The sequence below is a fragment of the Aegilops tauschii genome, chromosome 2, assembly GCF_002575655.3.
Source record: "Aegilops tauschii subsp. strangulata cultivar AL8/78 chromosome 2, Aet v6.0, whole genome shotgun sequence".
Classification (NCBI taxonomy): domain Eukaryota; kingdom Viridiplantae; phylum Streptophyta; class Magnoliopsida; order Poales; family Poaceae; genus Aegilops; species Aegilops tauschii.
The window spans coordinates 67,903,146-67,920,418 of NC_053036.3; the positions used below are offsets into that span (position 1 = coordinate 67,903,146).

Genomic DNA, 17,273 nt, shown 5'->3' on the forward strand with positions numbered 1-17,273 from the left:
AACTTAGGCGAGTATGGGATCACAGCTAAGCCCCCGAGTGAGAGGGTTGCTCTTCACTCGGAGTGTTTTTGAAACTTAGGCGAGTACATGATCACAGCTAAGCCTCCGCGTGAGAGGGTTGCTCTTCACTCGGAGTGTTTTTGTAACTTCGGCGAGTACGGGGTCGCAGCTAAGCCCCCGATTGAGAGGGTTGCTCTTCACTCGGAGTGTTTTTGAAACTTAGGCGAGTACGGGATCGGAGCTAAGCCTACGAGTGAGAGGGTTGCTCTTCACTTGGAGTGTTTTTAAAACTTACGCGAGTACGGGATCGCAGCTAAGCCTCCGAGTGAGAGGGTTGCTCTTCACTCGGAGTGTGTTTTGTAACTTAGGCAAGTACGGGATCGCAGCTAAGCCCCCGAGTGAGAGGATTGCTCTTCACTCGGAGTGTTTTTTGTAACTTAGGCTAGTACGGGGTCACAGCTAAGCCCCCGAGTGAGAGGGTTGCTCTTCACTCGGAGTGTTTTTGAAACTTAGGCGAATCAGGTTCGCAGTTAAGCCCCTGAGTGAGAGGGTTTTTCTTCACTTGGTGTGTTTTTGAAACTTAGGCGAATCGGGTTCGCGGCTAAGCCACCCACTGGGGGATTTGAACACATATGTTCATGTGGTAACAATCATTAAGATACTGCAAAAAATCATGTCTTTGACAAGCGAACTGAAGGATTCTTATTACAACTCATCGATTTGAGTGTTTAGGTATAAAAACGGCGGAGCAGTGATAACCCACAAGTATAGGGGATCGCAACAGTTTTCGAGGGTAGAGTATTCAATCCAAATTTGTTGATTCGACACAAGGGGAGCCAAAGAATATTCTCAAGTATTAGCGGCTGAGTTGTCAATTCAACCACACCTGAAAGACTTAACATCTGCAGCAAAATATTTAGTAGCAAAGTAGTATGGAAGTAACGGTAACAGTGGCAAAAGTAACAGTAGCAGTTTTTGTAGTAATCGTAACAGTGGCAACGGAAAAGTAACTAAGCAAAGATCAATATGTGAAAAGCTCATAGGCAATGGATCAGTGATGGATAATTATGTCGTATGTGATTCCTCATGCAATAGTTATAACATAGGGTGACACAGAACTAGCTCTAGTTCATCAATGTAATGTAGGCATGTATTCCAAATATAGTCATATGTGCTTATGGAAAAGAACTTGCATAACATCTTTTGTCCTACCCTCGCATGGCAGCGGGGTCCTATTGGAAACTAAGGTATATTAGGCCTCCTTTTAATAGAGTACCGGACCAAAGCATTAACACTTAGTGAATACATGGACTCCTCAAACTACGGTCATCACCGAGAGTGGTCCCGATTATTGTCACTTCGGATCCCGTACATGGACAAGCATTGAGCATTAAGCATAGCAAAGTCATAGCAAAGTCATACCAACATCAATCTTAGAACATAATGGATACTAGGGATCAAACCCTAACAAACCTAACTCGATTACATGGTAAATCTCATCCAACCCATCACCGTCCAGCAAGCCTACGATGGGATTACTCACGCACGGCGGTGAGCATCATGAAATTGGTGATGGAGGATGGTTGATGATGACGACGGCGACGGGTTCCCCTCTCCGGAGCCCCGAACGGACTCTGGATCAGCCCTCCCGAGGAAGATTAGGGCTTGGCGGCGGCTCCATATCGTAAAACACGATGAATCCTTCTCTCTGATTTTTTTCTCCCCGAACGTGAATATATGGAGTTGGGGTTGAGGTCGGTGGAGTCCCAGGGGGCCCACGAGGCAGGGGGCGCGCCCCAAGGATGGTTTAATCGGCTCTGCTATACGGGTTGCAGCTACAAGATTCTGGACTGGGGTGCGATATACCTGAGGCTCAGGCGGAAACAATTGTCGATGACGTCGACTGGATTCGGGGATCTGCCGGCGGGCGCATTCGTCGAGTGAATGTTGAAGGTTCTCGACACGCGTGCACTCAGCCAAGGTGGCCAGGCGCGTGGCCTCCAAGGCCCGAGCCTCGGAGGTCTCCCCCACGATGGGGTCTGGAGCACCTCCATGTTGCAGCAATGCAACTCTTCCCTCTGCTCCGAAGTGAGGGCTTGATGTTCATACTCGTCATGAATGTACGACGGGCCATCACCGCCGCCACCACCATTGCGACTTAACCCAGGCGGACTATGAGGCGTGTCGACCATGAGCACTTCTGCTGCGGGGTCGCTGCTTCCGCACTCTGAAAGAGTGTCCGCGGAGCAAGTCGAATGGATCGTAGAGAGATTCGTCGGGCTCGATTGCCGTGACCTGAGGGGTGACCGACTGGCGGGCCACCGCATGCTTCACCCACTGCTAGAGCCGCAATCGACCAGATCGCTTGCGACGGCGTACAGCTGGACGAGTGGTCGAGGCGAGAACCGACCGATACTGGGTCGATGGCTGCCGCAGGAGGACACCACAGGCACTCGCATGGAAGTGCGCCGCCCCGCGGATGGGAAGGGCCTCAACGTCGAGGGGGGCCTCTTGGAGCCAGGTAGAGTCGTCGGTGATGAAAATGAGCGCGCCGAGACGGATCTCGTGACTCAAAGCCAAACCACCGCCGGAAACCATGTTGATGGAGATGGGAAAAACCGCAACCTCACGGGAAATCGCTAAGACGCCTGCCCCACGGTGGGCGCCAACTGTTGTGGGAGCAAGTCTGACAGTAAGAATAGGGGTTACGTAGGAGAAGGCAAGGCCCTAGCTATGGCGAGGTTGTGCACGCAAGGTTTACGAGTTCAGGCCCTTCTCAAAGGAAGTAATAGCCCTACGTCTTGGTGCCCAGAGGATTAGTCAATTGGATTATGCGCGAGAGTTACAGGGGGTGCGAACCCTTGTGCCAGAGGAGGGGGTGGCTTATATAGATTGTGCCGGACCCCTCCAGCACTCAGTTACACAGGGTTCAATGTACGTTAAGACAGGGCGTTACTGGTAACGCTAGATATAAATCACTATTAATGATCTTTAAGACTACTGAGTGAACGCCTGATCGTTGCCATCCTGGGGTGGCTTTAGATCTTCTGTAATCCGAGTGATTCTTTGTGTGGTTGAGTGACTCTATCTTGGTCAAGTGGAATTGGGATATCCGAGTGGCATTGCTGGTCAAGTGGATTGCACTCCAAGGTGATTTCAGTCGGTATCTTCTGTTGTTCTTTGAATGTTCTCGACTCTAGGGTAATGTCCTTGGGTAGGACGCCTAGGTCAGGCCTATGACCCTACCCTAGGTACATGTCATCGTCACACGCCCTCCTCGCCCTCCCCCTCCCTCAGCATTCTATCCATGCGCACATTCATTGTTTTTCTTTAGGTCGTTCTCCCACAGTCTCTACAACTCCTTTCCGACACACACCAATCGATAAACCTCTCCAGCGATGTCTGCCTACAACATACACACGCACCTTCCATCTCCTCCTTTATGTGTCCATACCTCGTGTCTCTCATACGGTCCCACACACGTGTAAACTCTCGCCCCTCTTTTCATCGATCTCACAATCGCACACTCCTCCCCCTATCTATCTAGTAGCTAGGCCTCTCACACCACCTCCTAGCTCCATTCTCTCTGTCTATCCGTCTCGCTAGGCCTTATTTGCCTCTAACAAATGGATGTACACCGACCGATCTCCCGCTATACATATAGCTAGCTAGGTCATTATAACTCGTTTTTTCCCACGCGTCGATCGATCTACCTAATTAGTTATGTCTCTCCCTTCCTCCGACAAAAAACAATTGATCTACCGATCTAGTTAGGTTTGCTTACCAAACACATGGTTCCCCTTCATCAACCATGCATGCGTCCCGACACATGTATCACGCACAGGCACACACAGAAACACATCCCCACTCTTATTGATAATATTGCAGTTCTACCCTCAGTTTGTCTAGTAGGCCTCTCCCACCATCTTCGAGAAGCAACTCCATCACCCATCCAGCACTCTACCCCTCTCCCTCCATCTCTCTCCTCTCTCTCTCTCTCTCTGTCCCAACCTATTTCCCGTCCTTCAGTTATGTATGGATGTCGACCGATCTCCCTCAAGACATAGCTGGGTCTCTCCTTCTTAACACATATACGAGTCATTCTACCTCTCTAGTTAGGTCTCTACCTCCCCCCACCCCCCACACACACACACTGATACATCGAGCGCTCTAGTCATGTCTCCCTGCCACACACAAACTTGGCATGTGCCCTCTGACGTTCCGGTAGGTCAGTCCCCCTATATCTTTGACTTGCACACACACCATTTCGATGGCTCTCTTCATCGATCTCGCACCCACCCACTTGTCGACTCTATCAATATCTATGACCCCTCCCTCTCTTCTCGTGGATCGCCCCCTCTATATATGATATATATAGGCCTCTATTTCACACACATTGCATGTGTCAAATTTTTGTTCGAGATATCATCGACACATATTCCCACAAATACATCCACGAAATCCCCCCCAACAAAAAACACTCACGAACGCACACGACATCTTTCTAGGTTTGAATCTCTCTCACACACACACCCACGTAGGTGGGGGACGTGCACGAAGAGAAGAGGTGGACGCACGACGCACGTACTCCCGTCTCTTTCCCAACCACACCCCCGTGGGTACACGGTGGAGCTCATTTCTGTACGAAAAGGCAGCCCACGTGGTAATTTGACACGTGTACTTGTTGTCCACTTGATGGAGGATCATCTACCACGGGTAAACAAACAAATTGCGACTTGACGTGTTATGTTAAAAAAGAGGCAAACCATGTGGGGCCTACGTTAGAGGCAAGGCTCTATACACTGGAGATGGTGTGTACGCATTACTTTTGATGTGTCCCGTCAACTCGTAGAAGGAGGAGAAGCTTGCTTAGTACGCCGTCTTCTCCGCCCACGGGCGCGGTGGCTCGCAGGATGAGGTGAAGCCCGCTCCCTCGCCCACGCGCGCGGTGGCTCGCAGGACGAGGAGAAAATTTTACTACTCCCTCCGTTTATTCCTCCTCCCTACCTTGGTTAGAGAGATTATCATATTGTTTGAAATATATGTCCTTTAGTAGATTTCAATATGAACTACTAGTACATACTCCAAACACTGATGTATATAGACTTATTTTAGAGTGTACATTCACTCATTTTGCTCCGTATGTAGTCCATATTGAAACGGACGTAATAGTAAGCACTCTCCCTCACCCCTCGACCCTCGCCCACATGGTGGACGTGCAGCAATACATTCGGTATCAGATAGCAAGAACGATATATACTACAGTACCATTATTGCTCGACTTCCTGAAGAGGCGAAGAGCCAATCGCAAGGTTAATATTTTGGAGATGCCAAGCGCAAGGTTTATAGGAGAACGAGTAGTAGTAGTACTAGTAGTACGTACCAGTGGTACATACTGTGAGGAAGAAGGCAACAAGATGTATGTTTTGCGTGATAGTCTCTTCTTACAGGATGTGCTAGACCTAGTGGACCTCATTTTTGCAATGGGACTACTCCCTATCATAGATGGCACGATTCAGAGTGGTGGGTAGCGGGCATAATTCAGAGCTGCTTAGTCTTAATCCCCATGAAGAAGTACCATCGAAAGGAATAGCCATCTGCTACAAGTGCTCCTATGTAAAATGAATAAATGAGACAAAAAGAGGAAGAGACAAAGTAAAAAAAATCACCAGCCTTAGATCCAGCCCTATTGTATCAGTGAATGATATTTCTACGTCGTGATTGACATGGCTATATTACTAACCATGCTACGGAGGTAGAAGCGGATTTTTATTTATTCACGGAGGTAGCGGCGGATGGATATTCAACGAGGAGTAAAATGATGGTTGCTTCCTCGGTCAAACATAGAGAAAGGTGGGCCTCGTGGTTTCACGGCTTATTAGTCATTATTACTGCTTATACTCTTTGCCCATATATAATAACCGCGTGGTAGTACAGTAGTGGGTTATACTTTTAATAACCATACTCGAAGAGAAGAGGTGCACGCACCCACACACATAGTGTACTAGAAGCACTCTTTGCGTCTTTTGCGTCTTCCCCAACCACACACGTGACAAGGTGGAGCTCATTTATGTAAGATAATGCAGCCCACGTGATAATTTGACGCGTCTAGTAGTAGTTACTCACTTATAAATAATGGAGGGTCGGGAACCACGCATGATCGGTGCCGTGTCCTTTAGAAATAAAGTTTTTTTGTCTTCAGTGGCACGTACGCAATATAAATAGGTTCATATGGAGAGAAAAGGAAACCGCTCCACTATATACATAGCCAGGACGAGCCTACACGGTTGCTTGCTGGGGTTGCTCTCTTCACACTCTCTCGCACAAAACAATGGTGGCCACATCTCTAACATCTGGGCGGATCACGTCCACCGGGGGAAGGGGTGGATGCTTAGTGTAGATGTGGTCGCCGTCACCGACGGCGAAAACCCACTGTCGGCACGTCCCGATTAGGGGTCCCCGCCATTCTCTCTCACAAAGCTGGTGAGGTTGCCTTCGTCCCTTGCTCACTGCCGCGACATGGGCAGTTGCCACCTCCCGCCGCCCTCCTCTAGGTTGAGCTCCGTCCCGACATCCCTCAGGTACAATTTCCTTTACAGCCGGCTTGCACCACTGCCCCAGCTACCCACATCACTCCATGTGCATATTTCTCTACTTCTTTGCCCCGCACATACCTCTACTGGCTTATACGTACTATATTTGTGATGAGTTTATGTCTCATCAACTAGTCCCAGTAATCTTATTCTAATCACGCTTCTTCAATTTCTTTGCCACAGGGATGCTCATCTCGATTTGGGTGAAACTGCACAAAATGATCTGATAGTCAAAGGGTTGCAAACTCCATTTCTTGGGAAGGTCCAATGTTGCCAGCAAATTAAAGCCTGGTTAGGGTTTACGGTTCACGGGCTAGGGACTGCATGGATCGTTTTTTTCTTTAGCTGCCTCTGTTCCAAAATAAGTGTCAACTTTAGTAGTAGTACAACTTTGTACTAAAGTTTGCATAAAGTTGAGAAACTTATTTTGGAACGGAAGGAGTACATATTGGCTATGATCTGTCAATCATTGAGATGCAATAGCATGCATGTTAGTCTCCTTCGTATTCGATGAAATGTTGTAACAGGCAACCTTGGACGCAAGATACATGAAACAGAAGCTGGAAGCTTCATAGCACTGTACAAATTTATCTCGCTGAGAAATTACAGTACGTACTATACTAGTACTATGTAAAGAGTTAGGTGTCGCACGGTGTCCAGAAAATATGGTGATAGTGTGAGGTGGGCCATGTAATCACTGAGCCTGCATGTTTTCACTGCTTTCGCACTCCTCCGATGTAAGAATGGAGAAAATTGTAATCTAGTACCTCCTTTCACCGAAAGCGTGGGACATCCAGTAGTCGTACCACCTCAATAATAATGACCAATGAGCCGTCAAATCACATAGACCCGGCAGTAAGTTGGACAGACGAAGCAACCATCACTCTTGAATCTGATTCTCCCTTCAACGCAGGCGCCAGTGAGAGGTCGCGTCCGCTCTGCCTGGGAATGAATGCGGCACCGATTCTTTGGAGCAGTGCAGATTGTTTCGGGCGGGAAGCACACGCGGGCAATGGAGGGGCTTTGGGTGGGCCAGGTTGGTCAGGAGCGGCCGTGGCAGCTGTCCGCCTGTCCCGACCGGACGCCCGGAAACGGGAGGATGCACCGACTCTCGTGGCTAAATCGTACACTACACACCATCTCTCTATAGGAGTAGGTAGATGTGTCCGCCCACGCACACAGGTTCATAGAATAGGAATATCATGCGAGTGTGAAGCCACAGGACGTGAGATACAAATGGAGTACGTACAAGAAGAGAAGAGCTGACGAATATTCCATCAAACCTAGACTGAGGAGTAGTACTCCCCCCGTCTAGGTGTTAAGTCATCTTATGAAAATCAGATATTCCCAAAATGTTTACGTGTCGTCCACTAACTTCTCATCTCAATCCCCTCCTGGCCTCGTTGCTAGCGAGCGTTGTTACTTAGGGAGTGTTTGGATCCTTAGCAAGAACAGTTTATAGCCTAGCCGGGCAAGGTTAGGCGTTTGGAACTATTAAAATATGTTAGCTTTTGTGGGCCAGCTAGCTTGGGTGTGCTAGAAAAACCTTGCTAGCTCAGGAGAGCCAGATCTGCTCGCTTCCGACAGCAAACTTCGCTCATGGAAAAATCGGCGACCCACTAATGACAACAATTTTCACGGGGTAAGTCTGGTAAGAAAAAGAACTAAACCGTTTGACCAGGCAAGGTTGGCAAAGCGAAAGCTGGCTAGCTAGGCTAGCCGAGCAATTTCCTTACTAAGGCAGCCATAGTGGGAGTAACTTAGGTAGTAACATAGCACATGCCAAAAAATTGCTTATGTGGCATGGAGTTAATGAGGAAAGAGATGCTTGTGGTAACATAATATGTTACTATAACATAACACACCCCGAGGTAACATGAGTCTATATCTCAATTAATGAACACTTGCATGTTACCATCCATATGTGACTACTCACTATGAAGGTAGTAACATAGACTAGTAACATATGCATGTTACTAGTCCAAGTTACTCACCACTATGACCAGCCTAAGCAATGTAACCAAATGCTCCTTACTCTGCCTTGTTATCTCCCCCGGAAACCCAATGCATGGAGCGCAACTACGCGTTGATCAGTCGAGATATCAAAGTCGGCTTGCATGCGAGTTAATACGTGGCCCAGCACGGTAGCTAAAACGGCATCTCTTACTCCCTCCGTTCCAAAATATAGTGTGTCCTCGGTTTTCATGCTTCAACTTTGACCATAAATTTAACCAACGAGACCGACTGCGGCAGGAGTAAAAGTTATACCAATGAATTCGTATTCAAAAGAACTTTTCAATTATATAATTTTTGCTCCTGCCGCAGTTGGTCTCGTTGGTTAAATTTATGGTCAAAGTTGAACCTCAGGAAGCGTGGGCGCACTATATTTTGGAACGGAGGGAGTGTGATTAATTGTTGTGTTTAGAGATAGAAATGAGGGCTTTGATTGGAGGAAGGACCGATCAAGTTTCTCCTTCTCCTCCAATCTGCTTGCACCTTGGTCCTGCTGCACCTTCTAACGTGACTTATTACACCTAGACGGAGGGAGTAGTACGAGATACGGTGGCACACTGCACTACAAAAAAATACACTTCCGTGATGATACGTGTTTGTCACAGTAGGTCGCGTTTTTTGTCATGCATGTACATTGCTACCTCTTGAGCACTGCGTTGGTTTTCCCTTGAAGAGGAAAGGGTGATGCAGCAAAGTAGCGTAAGTATTTCCCTCAGTTTTTCGGAACCAAGGTATCAATCCAGTAGGAGGCTACGCGCGAGTCCCTCGCACCTACACAAACAAATAAATCCTCGCAACCAACGCGATAAGGGGTTGTCAATCCCTACACGGTCACTTACGAGAGTGAGATAATATTTTTGGTATTTTTGTGATAAAGATGCAAAGTAAAGTAAACAAAATAAAAATGGTAAAAGAAATAGCTAAGTGTTGGAAGATTAATATGATGGAAAATAGACCCGGGGGCCATAGGTTTCACTAGTGGCTTCTCTCAAGAGCATAAGTATTTTACGGTGGGTGAACAAATTACTGTTGAGCAATTGACAGAATTGAGCATAGTTATGATAATATCTAGGTATGATCATGTATATAGGCATCACATCCGAGACAAGTAGACCGACTCCTGCCTGCGTCTACTACTATTACTCCACACATCGACCGCTATCCAGCATGCATCTAGAGTATTAAGTTCATAAGAACATAGTAATGTTTTAAGCAAGATGACATGATGTAGAGGGATAAATTCATGCAATATGATAAAAAAACCATCTTGTTATCCTCGATGGCAACAATACAATACGTGCCTTGCTTCCCCTACTGTCACTGGGAAAGGACACCGCAAGATTGAACCCAAAGCTAAGCACTTCTCCCATTGCAAGAAAGATCAATCTAGTAGGCCAAACCAAACTGATAATTCGAAGAGACTTGCAAAGATAACCAATCATACATAAAAGAATTCAGAAGATTCAAATATTGTTCATAGATAAACTTAATCATAAACCCACAATTCATCGGTCTCAGCAAACACACCGGAAAAGAAGATTACATCGAATAGATCTCCACGAGAGAGGGGGAGAACATTGTCTTGAGATCCAAAAAGAGAGAAGAAGCCATCTAGCTAATAACTATGGACCCGAAGGTCTGAGGTAAACTACTCACACTTCATCGGAGAGGCTATGGTGTTGATGTAGAAGCCCTCCGTGATCGATACCCCTTCCGGCGGAGCTCCGGAACAGGCCCCAAGATGGGATCTCGTAGGTACAGAAGGTTGCGGCAGTGGAATTAGGTTTTTCGCTCCGTATCTGATTGTTTGGGGGTACGTAGGTATATATAGGAGGAAGGAGTACGTCGGTGGAGCAACATGGGGCCCACAAGGGTGGAGGGCGCGCCCAGGGGGTAGGCGCCCCTCTACCTCGTGGCTTCCTGCTTGATTTCTTGACGTAGGGTCCAAGTCCTCTGGATCACGTTCGTTCCGAAAATCACGTTTCCGAAGGTTTCATTCCGTTTGGACTCCGTTTGATATTCTTTTTCTGCGAAACTCTGAAATAGGCAAAAAACATCAATTCTGGGTTGGGCCTCCGGTTAATAGGTTAGTCCCAAAAATAATATAAAAGTGAATAATAAAGCCCAATAATGTCCAAAACAGAAGATAATATAGCATGGAGCAATCAAAAAATTTAGATACGTTGGAGACGTATCAAGCATCCCCAAGCTTAATTCATGCTCGTCCTCGAGTAGGTAAATGATAAAAACAGAATTTTTGGTGCGGAATGCTACTTGGCAAAATTTCAATGTAATTCTTCTTAATTGTGGTATGAATATTCAGATCCGAAAGATTCAAGACATGAAGGAAATATGCCCTAGAGGCAATAATAAAGTTATTATTTATTTCCTTATATCATGATAAATGTTTATTATTCATGCTAGAATTGTATTAACCGGAAACGTAATACTTGTGTGAATACATAGACAAACAGAGTGTCACTAGTATGCCTCTACTTGACTAGCTCGTTGATCAAAGATGGTTATGTTTCCTAGCCATTGACATGGGTTGTCATTTGATTAACGGGATCACATCATAAGGAGAATGATGTGATTGACTTGACCCATTTCGTTAGCTTAGCACTCGATCGTATAGTATGTTGATATTGCTTTCTTCATGACTTATACATGTTCCTATGACTATGAGATTATGCAACTCCCGTTTACCGGAGGAACACTTTTTGTCCTTCCAAACATCACAATGTAACTGGGTGATTATAAAGGTGCTCTACAGGTGTTTCCAAAGGTACTTGTTGGGTTGGCGTATTTCGAGATTAGGATTTGTCACTCCGATTGTCGGAGAGGTATCTCTGGGCCCACTCGGTAATGCACATCACTTAAGCCTTGCAAGCATTGCAACTAATGAGTTAGTTGTGGGATGATGTACTACGGAACGAGTAAAGAGACTTGCCGGTAACGAGATTGAACTAGGTATTGAGATACCGACGATCGAATCTTGGGAAAGTAACATACCGATGACAAAGGGAACAACGTATGTTGTTATGCGGTCTGACCGATAAAGATCTTCGTAGAATATGTGGGAGCCAATATGAGCATCCAGGTCATGTCTACATAGTTCTCGAACTCGTAGGGTCCGCACACTTAACGTTTCGATGACAGTTATATTATGAGTTTATTTGTTTTGATGTACCGAAGATTTTTCGGAGTCCCGGATGTGATCACGGACATGACGAGGAGTCTCGAAATGGTCGAGACATGAAGATTGATATATTGGAAGCCTATATTTGGATATCGGAAGTGTTCTGGGTGAAATCGGGATTTTACCGGAGTACCGGAGGGGTTACCGGAACCCCCGGGGGTTAATGGGCCATAGTGGGCCTTAGTGGAGAAGAGGAGAGGCGGCCAGGGCAAGAGCCGCGCGCCCCTCCCCCCTAGTCCGAATAGGACAAGGAGAGGGGGGCGGCGCCCCCCTTTCCTTCTTCTCCTCCACCTCTTTCCCCCTCTTCTCCTAATCCAACAAGGAAAAGGGAGGGAGTCCTACTCCCGGTGGGAGTAGGACTCCTCCTGGCGCGCTCCCTCCTGGCCGGCCGCACCTCCCCTACAGATACAACAATTGATTGTTTGATCTTTTAGCCGTGTGCGGTGCCCCCTCCACCAGAGTCCACCTCGATAATACTGTAGTGGTGCTTAGGCGAAGCCCTGCATCGGTAGAACATCATCATCGTCACCACGCCGTCGTGCTGACGAAACTCTCCCTCAACACTCGGCTGGATCGGAGTTCGAGGGACATCATCGAGCTGAACATGTGCTTAACTCGGAGGTGCCGTGCGTTCGGTACTTGATCGGTCGGATCCTTAAGACGTACGACTACATCAACCGCGTTGTGCTAACGCTTCAGCTTTCGGTCTACGAGGGTACGTGGACAACACTCTCCCCTCTCGTTGCTATGCATAACCATGATCTTGCGTGTGCGTAAGAAATATTTTCAAATTACTACGTTCCCCAACAAGACAAAAGTTCAATATTGACATAAAAATAATAATACTTCAAGCATACTAACTAAGCAATTATGTCTTCTCAAAATAACATGGCCAAAGAAAGTTATCCCTACAAAATCATATAGTCTGGCTATGCTCTATCTTCACCACACAAAATATTTAAATCATGCACAACCCCGATGACAAGCCAATCAATTGTTTCATACTTTTGACGTTCTCAAACTTTTTCAATCTTCACGCAATACATGAGCGTGAGCCATGGACATAGCACTATATGTGGAATAGAATGGTGGTTGTGGAGAAGACAAAAAGGAGAAGATAGTCTCACATCAACTAGGCGTATCAACGGGCTATGGAGATGCCCATCAATTGATATCAATGTGAGTGAGTAGGGATTGCCATGCAACGGATGCGCTAGAGCTATGAGTATATGAAAGCTCAACAAAAGAAACTAAGTGGGTGTGCATCCAACTCGCTTGCTCACGAAGACGTAGGGCATTTTGAGGAAGCCCATCATTGGAATATACAAGCGAAGTTCTATAATGAAAAATTCCGACTAGTATATGAAAGTGATATCATAGGAGACTCTCTATCATGAAGATCATGGTGCTACTTTGAAGCACAAGTGTGGTAAAAGGATAGTAACATTGTCCCTTCTCTCTTTTTCTCTCATTTTTTTATTTGGGCCTTTTCTTCTTCTTCTTTTATGGCCTCTTTTTTTTCGTCCGGAGTCTCATCCCGACTTGTGGGGGAATCATAGTATCCATCATCCTTTCCTCACTTGGGACAATTGTAACACTCCAAAAAATTTGATTTGGCTTTTTCTTTATTTGATTTAAAGGATGTTATTTGAATTTTTCTAAAAGAGGGACTCTCCTTCTCAAATTTTTTTATGACAGATATTTTCTTTAAAAGGGTCCTTCTCAATATTAATTTGTGGTCTTGAGGGTTTTACATCTGGTGTTGACTCAACACAAATATTTTATTTGGGAAAGTTTTTTGAAATCCTTTCTTTTAAAAATAACCCTATGACTTATGGATTGATTCTTCCTCATTCAAAAATTTTCTTGCCATGACCTAGGTTGAACATTTTATTCCAAAACCCCTCCCTCCACTTTGGGTCAAGCCAAGCATCCTATTCCAGCAAGTCTCAAACTCTTTTAAATTTTATTCCTATTTATTTTATCCTCAAAACAATTTCTGACTTTTATTTTGGGCCTTGATGAGTTACAAAGGAACCACCAGATCCCTTTTGAGTTTTGATTCCAAACAAACTCCTATGCCTAGTCCTTAGAACCCTCAACCAAGATCCATGAAGATCCACTGGTCCACAGTTCAAAATTTTCAAAATTTGCTTACTGCAAGTTTGGATCAGATTTGCCATTTTTGGTGAAATTCATTATTTTTCTTCCCCAAAAATTCTGAGAAAAATCATGAGGCCTCCAGATGCAACAAGAGACCTCTCCACCAAAGATCAGCTCAAGGAAAATTTTCCACATGCCAGAATCATTTCATCGAACAGTTTGCATGCACTATTTCTGTGCAGATTCAGAGTTTAGTGTTCGGTTTCAGTCATCGGTGTCGTTTTCTTCAGAACCACGGCGTCCATCTCGCCAGTGCTCGCGCTGGCCTCTTGCTCACCACTCCTTCTTCTTATCCATCGTGCCGCACGGTCGTCTGGACGGGCGTGAGCGTCGGCGGTGAGCTGGCAGGAGGAACACCGCCCCCGTGAGCGGCGACAGCCACGTCCGCTGCGGCTGTCAGAGAAGCTCAGTAGGGAACGGCGCCGTCCAGCACCGCCCACACCACCAGGAGCCTCCGCGTGGCCGTCCTCTTCTCTGGACGCCCTGCAGCACCGTCGCCGTGGCCTGAGTGGCGCAGAGCGCGCCCACTGTCGCCGACGAGCCTGTGAGGCCGTTCCGTCGAGGGCTGGAGTATCGCCCATGTCCGACCGAGTTTAACTGTGAAACGGAGTCAGTGAACCAATCCGCTGCTACCCAGCCCCCTAAACCTCTCGTCCGACCACTGCCTCGCCGTAATCATCACCGGAGAAATCACGGTCATGGCAACTGCCTCGGATTGGCTATAAAAGGAAGCCCCGAGCTCGATCTCGACCAAGCACCATCACTCCACCTCACCAGAACCACGCCCAGCCACTGGGGAGACCTCGGGGAGGCCTTCTTCCCCGACTCCGGCCGCCCCGACCCGCTTTGGGATCGGGCAAGATTTGCTCAAGTGCGTGCACCCCCGCCTCTCAAACCATGCCAGTAGCCTCCTAGTGCAACCACTTCTCTAACCCGCACCCTAACTTGAAGGTTGCAGCTCCCGTCGGAGAGTATCATACTCGCCCGAACCACCGTCCGCCGGAGTTGAGGCCACCGTCAACGTGGTGCTCGCCGACGACCAAGTCCACCACCCACCGACGCGGAAGGACACCGTGAACCCGTAGGTACCCTCCGATCCCCCTGCCTCGCCGTGGATCAACGCCCGCGACCACCGCGAGCCTTGAGCGTCGGTGAGCTCTGTTTCAAAGTTTGAACCTGACGGGTGGGAACCCCTCGTCAGCCTCTTCTCTTCTGTTTTGAAACGTTTTCTGAAAACGCCTTCGGGCAAAGTACGCTTTCCTTCTGGGCTGGCGTATTTCCAACCAAAACGTTTTCTGCTTTTTCAAACTAGCCCCTGGGTCTTTTCTGTTTCATCACACATTAGTCCTTGGACTAAAACCTTTATATCTTTTAAACAAAAGATGCTTTTTAGTTGATTCTTTTTCTGTCAGTTTTATATTTTTGTCTAGTTTTTTATAATATTTATTTGAAAAATATTTCGAACAACTTTTATGCACACTTAGTATTTACGTTAGTACGCGTTCTCTTTATACCGTAGATACCGGAGGAGGTGACGGAGCCGCGAACTTCGCCGAGCTAGACTCCGACTACTCCGAACCAGGCAAGCATGTTTGAACCTTTGATATGATGACTGTATTGCATGTTTGCTTGAATAGTTAGTGCATGGCATGTTTATATGAGCATCAGTGAGTGTTATATTACATGCAAGGCAACTACCAGTATGCTTCGAAACTTGATGTGATCATTTGATGGGAGATAGCATGGTCATGTGGTGACATGAAAGGTGGTAAGCTGGTATTGTGGAAGCATGCCAGTCTTATGTCAACCGTTAAACTCCAGTGTTAACGTGGATCAAGCCACGTTACCGTCCATCCCCTTTTCGTGCTGCCACATGTTTTCTGCAAAGAATACGGTTTAGTAAGTTGCAAACCTCTTTCCTTGTACACACCAAATAGAGGGGTCGGGATGAGGGTTCCATGGCCCTGGATTAAAGCCCGTCATCCGGTCAGGGGGCATGGGTGTTTCCGGTTGGGACCGAGAGGGGGGCACCCCTTAGAGCGCGCGATATAAATTTGATCCCATGCTACGCGAGGTTGTAGCCTCCCTGTCTTAAGGTTTTTCTTGAACGTTGCCTAGGGTGATTCCTGGCAGCGGAATGTGGAATGGGTGTGTACTGGTTAGATGTGTTTCTCCTAAAATACCGTAAACAGAACTAGTCCTTGTGACTACTGAAATCCGTTGGGTGTGGTTAAAAAGTACAAACTCTGCAGAGTCAAAACCCATCCGAGTAACCGTGTCCATGGTCAAGGATCTTGGTCAACATATCCATATCAGTATCAGTCTCAACGTCCGTCTCAGCGTCTGTCTCTGTGTCAGTCTCAGTGAAAATCCCCGGCGAACAAACATGAGTGGTAAACCAGGTTGAATGTTATTCCTATGAATGGACTAACCAGTTTATTATTACGTACGTGAGCATTTCCTTGAGATGATTTAAATTCATGAGCTACTTGAATTCGAATAATGAAATATAAGCCCTTTATGTGATGTCGCTCAGACGTCCGACTGTGGCACTCTTGTTATTTACTTTTGATATAAGCCCTTTAAGTGATGTCGCTGAGACGTCCGACTGTAGCACGCACTGTCGTTTATATTCCAATATGTGCCCTTTATGTGGTGTCGCCCTGACGCCCGACTGCGGCATTGTTAATTTATTTTACCTTTCGAGGCGTCGCTTCAGACACTCGATTGGTCTTCAGTTATTTCATTGGGATTTCGGGAGGACTACCTCCTGACTTCCTTTTTATTTATCATGCAGTGCAATTTTATTATCTGAGTGCGCATTACTAATCTGCTCATGTGCATCATGTTTGCATTTGTTATATCTTATGTCCAAACTGTCTTGCGAGTACTTTCAAAGTACTCACCTGGCTTGTTGATTTGGCCAGATATTGACGAAGGCGATCTTATGGATGAAGAGTTCGATAGCGAGTCCGACGCCTAGAGGAGTCCCAGTCAGTCCCGTGCGATCCTGGAATTGGTCACTTGTATTATATACGCTTCCGCTACCCAGAATAAAAGTCATCGAGCCTCACTCCGGCGCTCGATGAGTTGTGGGATTTAGGAGTCATGTCACCCACTTCACTGTGACATATCCACCACCACTTTTATTACGAGTCAGTAGTTATGCCACCATACTCCTTGTGTCATATCCGCCCTTATGTATAATATCGGCGTGCTTGTAATAAATTATTGAGCAGCCTCAGCTCAACCTTGTATAATATTTAGTACTTCTGGATTTCTGTATCAAGGATTTGTCTACCAGT

At 46.6% G+C, this 17,273-nt stretch overlaps 1 pseudogene; it reads left to right on the plus strand.

Moving 5' to 3' along the window:
• The first annotated feature begins 2,733 nt into the window (after nt 1-2,733).
• The window catches only part of LOC109746439 (uncharacterized), a 110,882-nt pseudogene continuing 96,342 nt past the window's right edge, over nt 2,734-17,273 (plus strand).